Source organism: Manis pentadactyla, chromosome 4 (genome assembly GCF_030020395.1).
Source record: "Manis pentadactyla isolate mManPen7 chromosome 4, mManPen7.hap1, whole genome shotgun sequence".
NCBI classification, from domain to species: domain Eukaryota; kingdom Metazoa; phylum Chordata; class Mammalia; order Pholidota; family Manidae; genus Manis; species Manis pentadactyla.
Genome location: NC_080022.1, coordinates 164,497,418 through 164,507,349, shown reverse-complemented (window position 1 = coordinate 164,507,349; position 9,932 = coordinate 164,497,418). Strand labels below are relative to the sequence as shown.

The window sequence follows — 9,932 nt, the reverse complement described above, 5'->3', positions numbered from 1 at the left end:
AACCATTGGGAGCCAGGCAGGGGAAGGGAAGAGGCTGCCTGGAATGGTCTCCTCAGCTTGTCAGGAAGGCTGTCTGCTGCAGAGTGGGCATATCACTGTGATGCCAGCCCCTGGGCAGCATGTCCACAGGCTCAGGCCACTGCTGCCGCCTCAGTGCCCAGGAAAGAGTGGCCAGTGAGTGATTATCATGGTGGAGTGATTTTGTTCCACTTCTTATCCCCAGGGATATATGGCAGTGTCTGGAGACAGTTTGGGTTGTCACAACTTGGGGCAGGAGCTGGTACTGGCGTCTAGTGGGTGGGGGTCAGGATGCTCCTACACGTCCCACAGTGTGCAGGAAAATCTCCCTGACAAGACTTACCAAACCCCAAACATCTACAGTGCTGAGAAATCCTGCTAAGCCCCATTCTTTCCTGAGGTTAACTGGGACTGGGCGTCCCAGGGAAGGAGGCGGTGTGTGGCTGGCTGTGCCGCCTCCGCAGATACTCTGGGAATGGGCTCAGCCGGCCTAGGAGTTAGTCTCCGGGGCACCCACCGCGCCCACCCTCTGTGCTTACCCAGCCGTCTCTTCCCTTGTCTGTTCAGTCTGTTGGGCACCAGTGCTGCTTGACAGGGCAGAAACGTCTTCTCCTTAGTTCCTGTGCCCGGCCTGCTTTTGGCTGTGGCCTTGATGGCTCTGGCTGGGAATTCATGTATTACTGTTTGGAGAGAGTCATATTTTTTACAGCAACACAGCCCATTTTACCTTTATAGTAATTGTTTTGGAATCAGAAATAATCATCCAGGACTGACCGACTTGCTTTCCTAGGCACTCCTTTCTCACTCCTGGCAAATTGCTTTGGGAATTGAACAAAGCCCGGCTCAATCATGCAGGGTATCCATTCCAGAGGATGCCGGGGAAGTAAATCTCTGTTAAGCCAGCCCGAGTCATGCCTCCTCCTCTCCTTCCCAGGGATCAAATGGTGAGTGCACGCTTCATTTGGCATGCCCCTCATTTTGGGGACGGGCTCCTTAAGCCTGGGACTTGACTGGGGCATTTGCGATGCTCCTGGGGAGGCACAGGAAACTTGTAGCAATAGACTGTCCCATTAAAGAGCTTTTGGTCCGTGGGGCTGATGTCAGAGTCGGCCCTTTCCATGTGGCTGTCGAAATTAATTGACGGCGGTCTTTCCCTGACGTAGGTTCTGTGGAATGTTAAATAGGCTGCATGAAGAAGCAGTCGGATGAGTTAGGGGAACCCTGCTCTTCACTGCAGGACTTCCCAAGGTCTTTCAATTGTTAGCAAGCTGTGTGGATTGTCAAGAGGGGGATGTAGCTCGTGGTATTCCCCAAATTTACTTGGTCTCAGAACTCTATTTTAATGGAGTACTTGCCATGATTAGTGATCTGAAGAAGAGGATTTTGGAATATTGGAAAGGGGAAGGATTAGATGTCCTCTCTCCCTTATTCCCTCTCCTCGACACTCCCCTTTCTCTCTTTCACGCACACACATACATGCTTACACACACGCAAAATCGGAGAAGGGAATATGCCTTCAGGAAATATAAAAAGTTTTTTTTTTTCTTGTCTTGAGCTCCCTTAGACAGATATGATCCAAGATCACTGTTCTGGAGAAATCCTCTTTTTATTCATGTAAATGGAAAATGGAAACACATGGGATTTCTCTCTCACCTTAAGGACTTTGAAAGTGTTGCTCTTTCTCCCTGTGAATAATCACCATCCCCTTCACCAAGCTAATTCGTGCTTCCTCATCTTTCAGGGCTCAGTTTAAATATCACATCTTTGGAAAAGCTTCTCCTGCCCCTCCTTTTAGGGCAGCTCTGGAATCACATCAGGGGGCTCAGCTGCCTACTAGCTGCATGAACTCACTGGTTCAGTTGTCACCATCAGATTGAGATGTTAATTATCTTATCTTGGTGATCATTTCCCAATGTATATCAATCATCATGTAGATTTTAGGTATATACAATTACATTTGTCAGTTATTTCTTCCTCAATAAAGTTGGGCAAAAATTTTAGAAGACCAAGAGATAGCTTATGCATATCATTTCTGTGTGTCCCTGGCATTTGTGTTGAAGTCCAAGAAGAGCGTGGTAGTCATTCGGGGCTCATAGGATGTTGGCAAGACTAGGAGTGGTTGACACATCCAGTTCGTAAGTAGAGATCTTACCTGGGGGCTCCTCACTGAGTCTGTGCTGTGTAGCTCTGCCTCCGAGGTGCCCCACGGCACAGGTACAGGGCACTGGAACTGGAGTCAGGAGCTCAGGGTAAATTTTGAATACCCTCTCAAGGCCTGTGGTCTGTGGTTACACAGCTGACTGAGCTATAACATGCTGATCTCCTGAGTGAGTTATTTCCACTTCTGTGATCTCCCCACAAACACTATTAGAGAGCCTGCTACTGCCCTGGCTGTTAATTATGTGAATAAGGAGTCAAAACAGTTATAGGGAGCTACCATCCCTGCAGCACCATAAGGCTTATGAATCAAGTCTCAGCAGCCCAGTGAGCCTATTGTGTCAGGATGCTGCTGAGACCCTGGCCTTTCTAATCATTCTTTTATTTCTTCAACAGACACTGATCGAGTTTGACCCTGAGCCAGGCTCCCTCCCTGCTGGGAGCAGGGGTTCAGAGGGGTCCTTACCCCAAGGGTCTTACTTCCAGGGCATCCTCCGCTGCAACTCAAACTGCAGCCTGGGACAATCAAGCCTCTTGAATCCATCCACTGACCGTTGCTGCCTCCATTACTCCAGGTCATCCACATGCCTCCTGCCTAGTGGTTCAGCCCCTTCCTTTGATAAGAAGAACTTGAGGGGGGTTCTTTCTCCCCCTCCTCTCCCCAGCCTCCACCCTGGTCTGTGGGGGAGGGAACGCTTGCTCTCACGCTCTCTCCTCAGGGAAGTGCTGCGATGTCTGCTTGTTCCTTTCTCACCCTGTCACTTGTTTCTCTTCTCCAGAGGACTGGTGTGGTCACGTTTTCCTGGTGGGCAGGGTTCCTGGTGTCTCCACTCTGTCTTTTTGACCTGTTTGCTCCCTCCAGGATTCAAAGAGCTCTGTTCTCAACCAGTGCCTGACCAGGTGGGGTGTCCTTGGGTCCTGCGGCTTCCAAGGTCTCAGTTTGGGTGGGGGGAACAGGAGGGCTCCACTTGGGCTCAGTCCAGTCTGTGTTTGCCCTTCCAGCTTTGTCAGAGGGCTCTTCCTTTCTGGGGGCTTTGCAGTGTAAAGCGATCATTATAAATATGATACTCTGATTCCTTTTGTGTGTCTTCGGTGGCTGGTCAACTGCAGGGGAAGAAAGGAAGGAAACAGTGTTCTGGTTACAACCCTACCAGACCTGTAAACCTAGAGGCAGAGAGGGTAAGGGGCTTCCTTGAGGGGGTGGGGGTTCTGGGCGGATGTGGGGAGTGGAGTGTGGTCTCCTCTCTGCCCTGCACTCTTTCCTCCACCTCTCTTCTCAAGTAAGCAGAGCTCATCAGTCATTTTCTGCTGGTTGAAAAGAGAATGCAACCACATAGATACAATGATAAAAATGGGCTCTGGACCCAGATACCGGGGTGTCTGAATTTCTTATCTCCCCCTATGTCCCAGTTCCTCATCAGAGTCAGGGTGAACAACAGTGCCTTCCTTGTGTGTGAAGATGGGCTTGAAATGACATAACCTATAGGACGTGCACAGCATAGTGCCTGGCACAGAGTACTTTGTTCAATAAATGTTACCTATTTTCATTTCATACGAAATAAAACCATAAAAAGACTTTCAAGCCAGAAAAATCTATGCCAAAAAAAGGCAAACAGAATTCAGCTGATGTAAGGTACCAGCTGAGGTGTTCTGGTGAATGCTGAATGTATCAGCTATGTTTTTGAGGAGCCATAATTCCATCTGGAATTCACCTGGGTATTATAACTGTAGCCCAGGCTGAATACTCTCCATACATACATTCGGAACACCATAGGCACTAGTATCTATAAATAGGGAGGAAGCCATAAATGAGAGCTCATTAAGTTCTTACTAACTGCTGAAAAGTAAATTAGGAAAAATAAACGGAGCTGAACATTTGTGTAAACCTCAATCTTTTTGATGTTTTCAATTAGCAGAGCCATTTTTCATGTGAAAAATTAATGGCTGTCATGTGCCACCTGGCTATAGAATCAAATGACAAATTTGTTTTAATGACCACTGTCATATCTCTGGATTTAGCTAGGCATGACTGGTTATAGGCCATCTGGGGTTGGAAGAGGAGAAAGGGAGGGCAATGGCCCTAAGGGAGCACACCAGCACACCCTATGTGCCAGACACTGTGCTAGGCTCAGGATGCATGCCAACCCTTGCATTTCTCCTATGGCCTGGTGAAACTGTCATTATCCTCATTTTATAGGCAAGGTTCAGAAAGGTGAAGGAACTTGCCCAAGGCTGCACAGCAGATGTGCAGGGCAGTCTGAGTCTACAGTCTGTATCTATTCCACTAAGCCACACCCAGCAGGTTTGGCAGGTAGGTGAAAGGTGTCTGAGGAGCTCTGGCAGACAGCCTGAAGGAATGAAGTGATGGGGGTTGAAGTGGGCAGAGTCCAGCTGCAGGAGTCCTCAGGTAGGAGATATCTAGGATTCTGTCGGCAGGGACGTCTCTGTCTGAGTAACAGAGCAGCTGCCACCAAACGGGAGCTCCTTTCTCTGGGAGAGGGTCGGCAAGAGCAAGACAGGAGCCAGGAAGGATGCCTGTTTGGACAGGGACCCCAGTTAGCAGGTGCTCAGTAAACATTTAGTATGACTATTGAGCAGTTTATGACCGTGAGACATTAGAGACAGACACCAGGGCTGAGGCCCAGCTCAGGGCTGGGGCAACCCTGTGAGGGTGGGATATGTTTTGCTGTTAAGCTTGCAATTTGTCTGGAGTTGCCTTCGCCAGGGGTGTAAGGGAGGCATAGAGCCTGCCGGGGGGTCAGAGGCCGCTGCAGCCTGGGCAGGGCCGGAGCAGCGGCACAGAGCTCGGAGCCAAGCAAGGCCTGACAGCCATGATGACAGGCCCTTCACATGCAAAATCTTTAGTCCTGAAACAACAATAGGAGACAGGCCCTATCATCCCCTTTCACAGGGAGGGAGAAGTCCACAGAGTGACGTAGCTTGCTTAAGGGTGCTTGGGTGCCAGCTGGCAGTGTAGAGATGCAAACCTAAAGACCTGTGTGTGCTCCCCTGTGCCCTCCGTGCCCCCTCCCTGCCACCCCTCCTCAAAGCAGATGACCACTTCCTCCCTGCCCCCATGTGCAGGAACACAGTGGCCATGGCTCTGATTTCCTGGCAAGTCTAACCCAGATTGCAGAGAACATGCTGGCTGTTGGGACAAATCCGATGAGGGTGGGGTCCCTGGACCTGACAGTTGCAGCTTGTCCTCCCTTTCGGTCGTCCATGGCTGAGCGGGAGAAGAAGGAAGCTGCCAAAGCCATCCCTTCATTGTAAAGAGCATTTTTCCCAAGGCACAGGGCTCAGCCCATGGGACCCGAGCAGTGGCGAGCCTCTGCCCCGGGAAGGGGGGTTCAGGAACAGCTCTGCGGCGAGGCAGGGCAGGGACTGCGAGACCTCAGCAGCTGCAGGCTCTGCTCCTTTGCTGATTGGTTTCGGCTAGACTTTGAACGTGGTGGTAGATGGAGGTGTCAAGGTTTTTCATAGGTCTCCCTTTCAATTAGGTTTCCTTTTCTATTTCTAATTACTGAGGTTCATAGTTATTCCTTTGGCCCTTTTGTAGTTTGGTGACTGTTGTTTTTTGTTGTTTCTTTTGGCAAATTGAATATTCTTTGATGTGTGCTTCCAGGCTCCTGGGGGCCATGCTTTTCCTCCTGGCATTTTTAGAGAGACAGTGTTTGTTCCAGTTCTGGTCTTGCTGGCCAGCAGTTGAAAGTTCATTCACTCTGTCTCTGTCTCTGTCTCTTTCCCCCAAATTATCTATCTACCGATTCATCCACCCATCACTTCAGCCATTTGTCTTAACTATCCACCTATTCCTCTATGCATGCTGTGGCTCTGAATTAGCCAAGATTAAGATGCTTGGCTAAGGGAGAACCCTCATAGGTCATGCAGGCTTTCCCATAGTCATAGAAAGCAAAGAGAGTTAAAGAAAAAGGAAAAATTCAGTTAGTCTTAAACCTTTTCTGAATTTATAGTTTTCTTTTTTCTCCTAAAGTGTTTGTTTTCTTCTCATCGGTGCTGGAGACAGAGTTGAAGGGAAATGAGTCTTGTGTTGACTGGTGTTTTAGATGCCTCTTCTAGAGGGCAGGCTTCTAAGGCTGAAGAAAAAGGAGCCATCTGAGTTTCCTGAGATGAAATAGTCGGAGGCAAGCGCCCCTGTGATGGGCTCACTGAGCCCTCCTGACTGCCCACAGGCAGGCCCCTGGGTCTTGTGCCCTAGGTGAGGGCTTGGGAACCAGCTCAAACTTCATAGGCTTGTCCCTGGTTTCTAATATGGCTCCTAGATATACATTTCAGACTGTGTGATAAATAACCGTGGAAGGGGAGGGTGCTGGAACCTTCCCTAGGTACTGATCCATCTCTCTTCATGGCCCTGCAAGAAGGCAAGATGAGCTACTGGTTCACAGAGGTGGTCGTTTATCAGCTTCTCAGCTTCTCTTTTCTCCCAAAATACCCTGAGTTGAACAAAATAGTGTTGCTTCATCCTTTTATTTCCATCAATCTGTGAAACTGGATTTTATACAATGGCTATTAAAAAAAAATCTTAAATATTTGAACTCTACTTCAGGTCTTTCTGCTGAATTTAGAGTCCCATGTTGATGGGGTTTTTTTTGATAGTGTACTATCAAAAATAAGATTTTATGTTCTGATTTTCTGCAGTTAAAAAAAAAGTATATCTCTTTCATCATATGTTGTTTCAGGTTTCAAATTGTCCTTTCCTGAAAGAGATAATTTTAAGAGTGAGGACTTTGAAGTCAGACCCCTTGGGTGCAAATCTTGACTCCACTGCTAATTTGCTGTGTTACGTGGGCAAGTTGCCTGACTCTTCCTCCCTCAGTTTCCTGATCTGTAAGATGGAGATGTAGTACCAGTAATTTCCGTGGGATGGCTAGTAATGCTGTGGATCAACTTGCCTAATCTCCGTTCCACCCTCCTTCTAGGCTGCCTTCTTCTGCTACAGAGCCTGGAAAACTATTACCTACATTTTCCAGATGCCCTAAAGCTAGGGTTCAGGATGCAATACGGGGTGTGCTAATTAGGGACAGTTGTGTGAGATTTAGAAGGCCAAGTAAGGAGGAGGCACAGACCATCATCCTAACTCTTCTGCTGGCAAATGGGGCCACGAGAATGAGAGGTTGCAGCAATGTTGCAGTGTCCTGCCCCTAGCCTCCTGGGATGAGTGGCGGTTGTGGGGACAGAAGCACAGAGGGTCCTTGATTCTGGTTTCTGTCATCTGGCACACAGTGTGGGGCTTGTGCTGTGGACTCAGTAGTTCTAGTGTCAGCCTCAGGGGAGCATCTCTGGAGACTGACCAGTTCTTCATGTTCTGGAAATCAGCCCTGGGGACCTAGAAGAGAGCCTTCTCACCGAGTCCTTCCAATGACTTTGTAGAGCCCAATTTCCTTTATGAAATGCTTTCCTGCTTGAAAGATCCAGAGTTGTTCAAGTTTCCTGTATTGACTCCCACTGATACAAGTACCTTCCCAGGGTTGTTAGAATTCAAGGAAGTCCTGAACCTTCTAAACAGCAGGGCCTGGCACATGGCATAGACGGTGGTTAAAAATCACCACTGCTATTACCACTATTCCATTCCAAATGCCTGTTCTTCCTGGCCCTGCGGGTGCAGCTGAAAGTGACTTGACAGGCAGAACTCATCCTCTGAAGGATCTTACAGTCCGGAGGACTTAAAATGAGATTCACCTTTATTAATTTATTTTAATGATCAATAGTGGTTCTTCTAAAAAATACACTTCTTCTTTTTTGAAAAGTAAAAAGCTGGCCAACTAACATCATCAGTTCCTTTTTATTTTTTCACATCTGTGAGTACCAAAAGCCTGGGAATCCCTGTCCTCGATACCACCCCCAGCCCCTGACATCAGAGCCCTGTTCCAGAGGCCAGGCCTCACAGCACTGGGAGCAGACCTCAAGCTGTGGGGACCCAGGGAAGCCGGGAGCACAGCTCCTTCTGTGACCCGCGGTTGGCCCAGTGACTGGCAGGGGCAGGTCTCAGGGAAGTGGGGCGAGTGAATGAACACCTGGGTGCCTGCCTGACACTGTTTCCCCAGCCCTGCATCTAGGCTACCATTTTTCACCTGTGCCTGGGTAGTAGCATCATCTGGGAGCTTTAAAAAATTCTGTTGCCCAAGACTCAGCTGTAGAAGTCACAGTTAAATTAGTCTGGGGTATACCCCCACCTCTGTATTTTTTAAAGGCACTGCCTCCTACCACCACCCTTACTAATCCCCTCCTACAGGACCCACAGGAAGAGGATTAGCTGTAGGTACGTCGGTCCTCTTAGAATCCATTGCTGTGGTTCTAGTCATCTGCTGAGAAGCAGCAAGATTGGCTGCTGGAGTTTAGTCTCTTATTGAATTTCCTGCCTCGGAGGGGAGAGCATCACTAGGGGCTGGGCGAAGACCCAGAGGCCCCCTGAATTTGTAGAGGTCCCCCCGCCATTTCCAGGATCTGCTCTAGGGCTCCATGAAGCTGCCCTCTTGGCATCTGCCAAAGAACTTGGTTCATTCTGACCTGTTGGCAGTGACAGGAGTGAAATCCTTGGGGAAGTCAGCCTCTGGGCCCGGCCCCCCACCCAGGAGCACATATCTGATGATTGTTTAAAGAACCATTAGGGCTGGAGCCTCACATGTGTTCCCAGTGTAGTGAGGGGCGTGATTTCTCCAAGAGTCTGACTATTTCTGCCTCCTTCTGCAGGAGTCTCTGGTTCTGGGAGCTGGTGCCTTCCTGCCTCATGCAGCCTGGTGGGCAGCAGCTGGAGTTGGCCCCAGTCACTGCGGTCAGCGTTGGTGCCTGCTGTGGTTGGGGCTGGGAGTCAGAGCTGGGCAGGGCCACTTCCTGCCTTCCAGGCGCTCACAGCCTAGTCCAGAGGGTGACATAACAGGGCAACATTACTACGCCCCTGGAGCATCTGTGAAAAAGGCAGACTGGGGAGAACTGTGTTGCTCCTTCCAGGCTGAATAAAGCCAGAGTCTTGAAGGGAGAAGGGACATTTGCAAGTGGAGAAGGAGGGGAAGGGCATGCCTGGCAGAGGGAATAACAATGGCAAAAACAATGGTAAGTTGTGGGGCACAAACTGGGAGGGGCAGCAGCAGAAGTGGGGTTCAGGGGCAGCTCACAGAGGTCCTGTCAGCCAGACCCAGGGGTGGGATTTGGTTCCAGGGGAATTCAGAGGAACGAGGGTTTTAAGCAAGGTAGTGACATAATAGGACTTGGCTCATAGGCACATTCCAGGCAGGACTGATGTGACAGAGAAGCACAAGTATGGATTCAGGTCCTCTGGGTTCTTATCCTGTGTGTGCCGTCTAAGTAACCAACTATTCTTGGACTAGTGACCTCACTTTGACCCTCAGTGTCTATAAAATGGGTATGATGATAAATTGTAATATCCTCCCAAGGCTGTCCAGAGGCCCAAATTTAGCAGTGGACATAAAGGAAATGTGAGAAATTGTGCTTGGGAAAATGTGCTATTCTTGGACTGAGGTAGAGAGGCTAGCATCCTTCTGCATGCCAGGAGGGAAGAGGTGAAATGTGAAGTGGGCCGGCTCTGCCCCTTGTGGAGGCACAGGGGAGTTTAAACTCCTGTGAAATCCATGCCTCCCTACCTCCTCACCCCTGCAAGGCTCTTGTCCTGCTGCTGGTGGCTTTTCTAGGATGCTTTCTAGGCAGTGTCCACTTCCAGGTGGCACATTTCTCCTTCCCTCCAAAAGAGGGATGGGGGATAGGCAACCCCCGCTTTGGAA

At 49.4% G+C, this 9,932-nt stretch overlaps 1 long non-coding RNA gene across 1 annotated transcript in view; it reads left to right on the top strand.

Annotated features, from left to right (window-relative positions):
- Window positions 1-9,073: 9,073 nt before the first annotated feature.
- Window positions 9,074-9,932, top strand: part of LOC130683561 (uncharacterized) — a 186,459-nt gene continuing 185,600 nt past the window's right edge. Inside the window, exon 1 of the long non-coding RNA XR_008997342.1 lies at window positions 9,074-9,246. This is a non-coding gene — a long non-coding RNA (uncharacterized LOC130683561). The remainder of the gene's footprint in view (window positions 9,247-9,932) is intronic.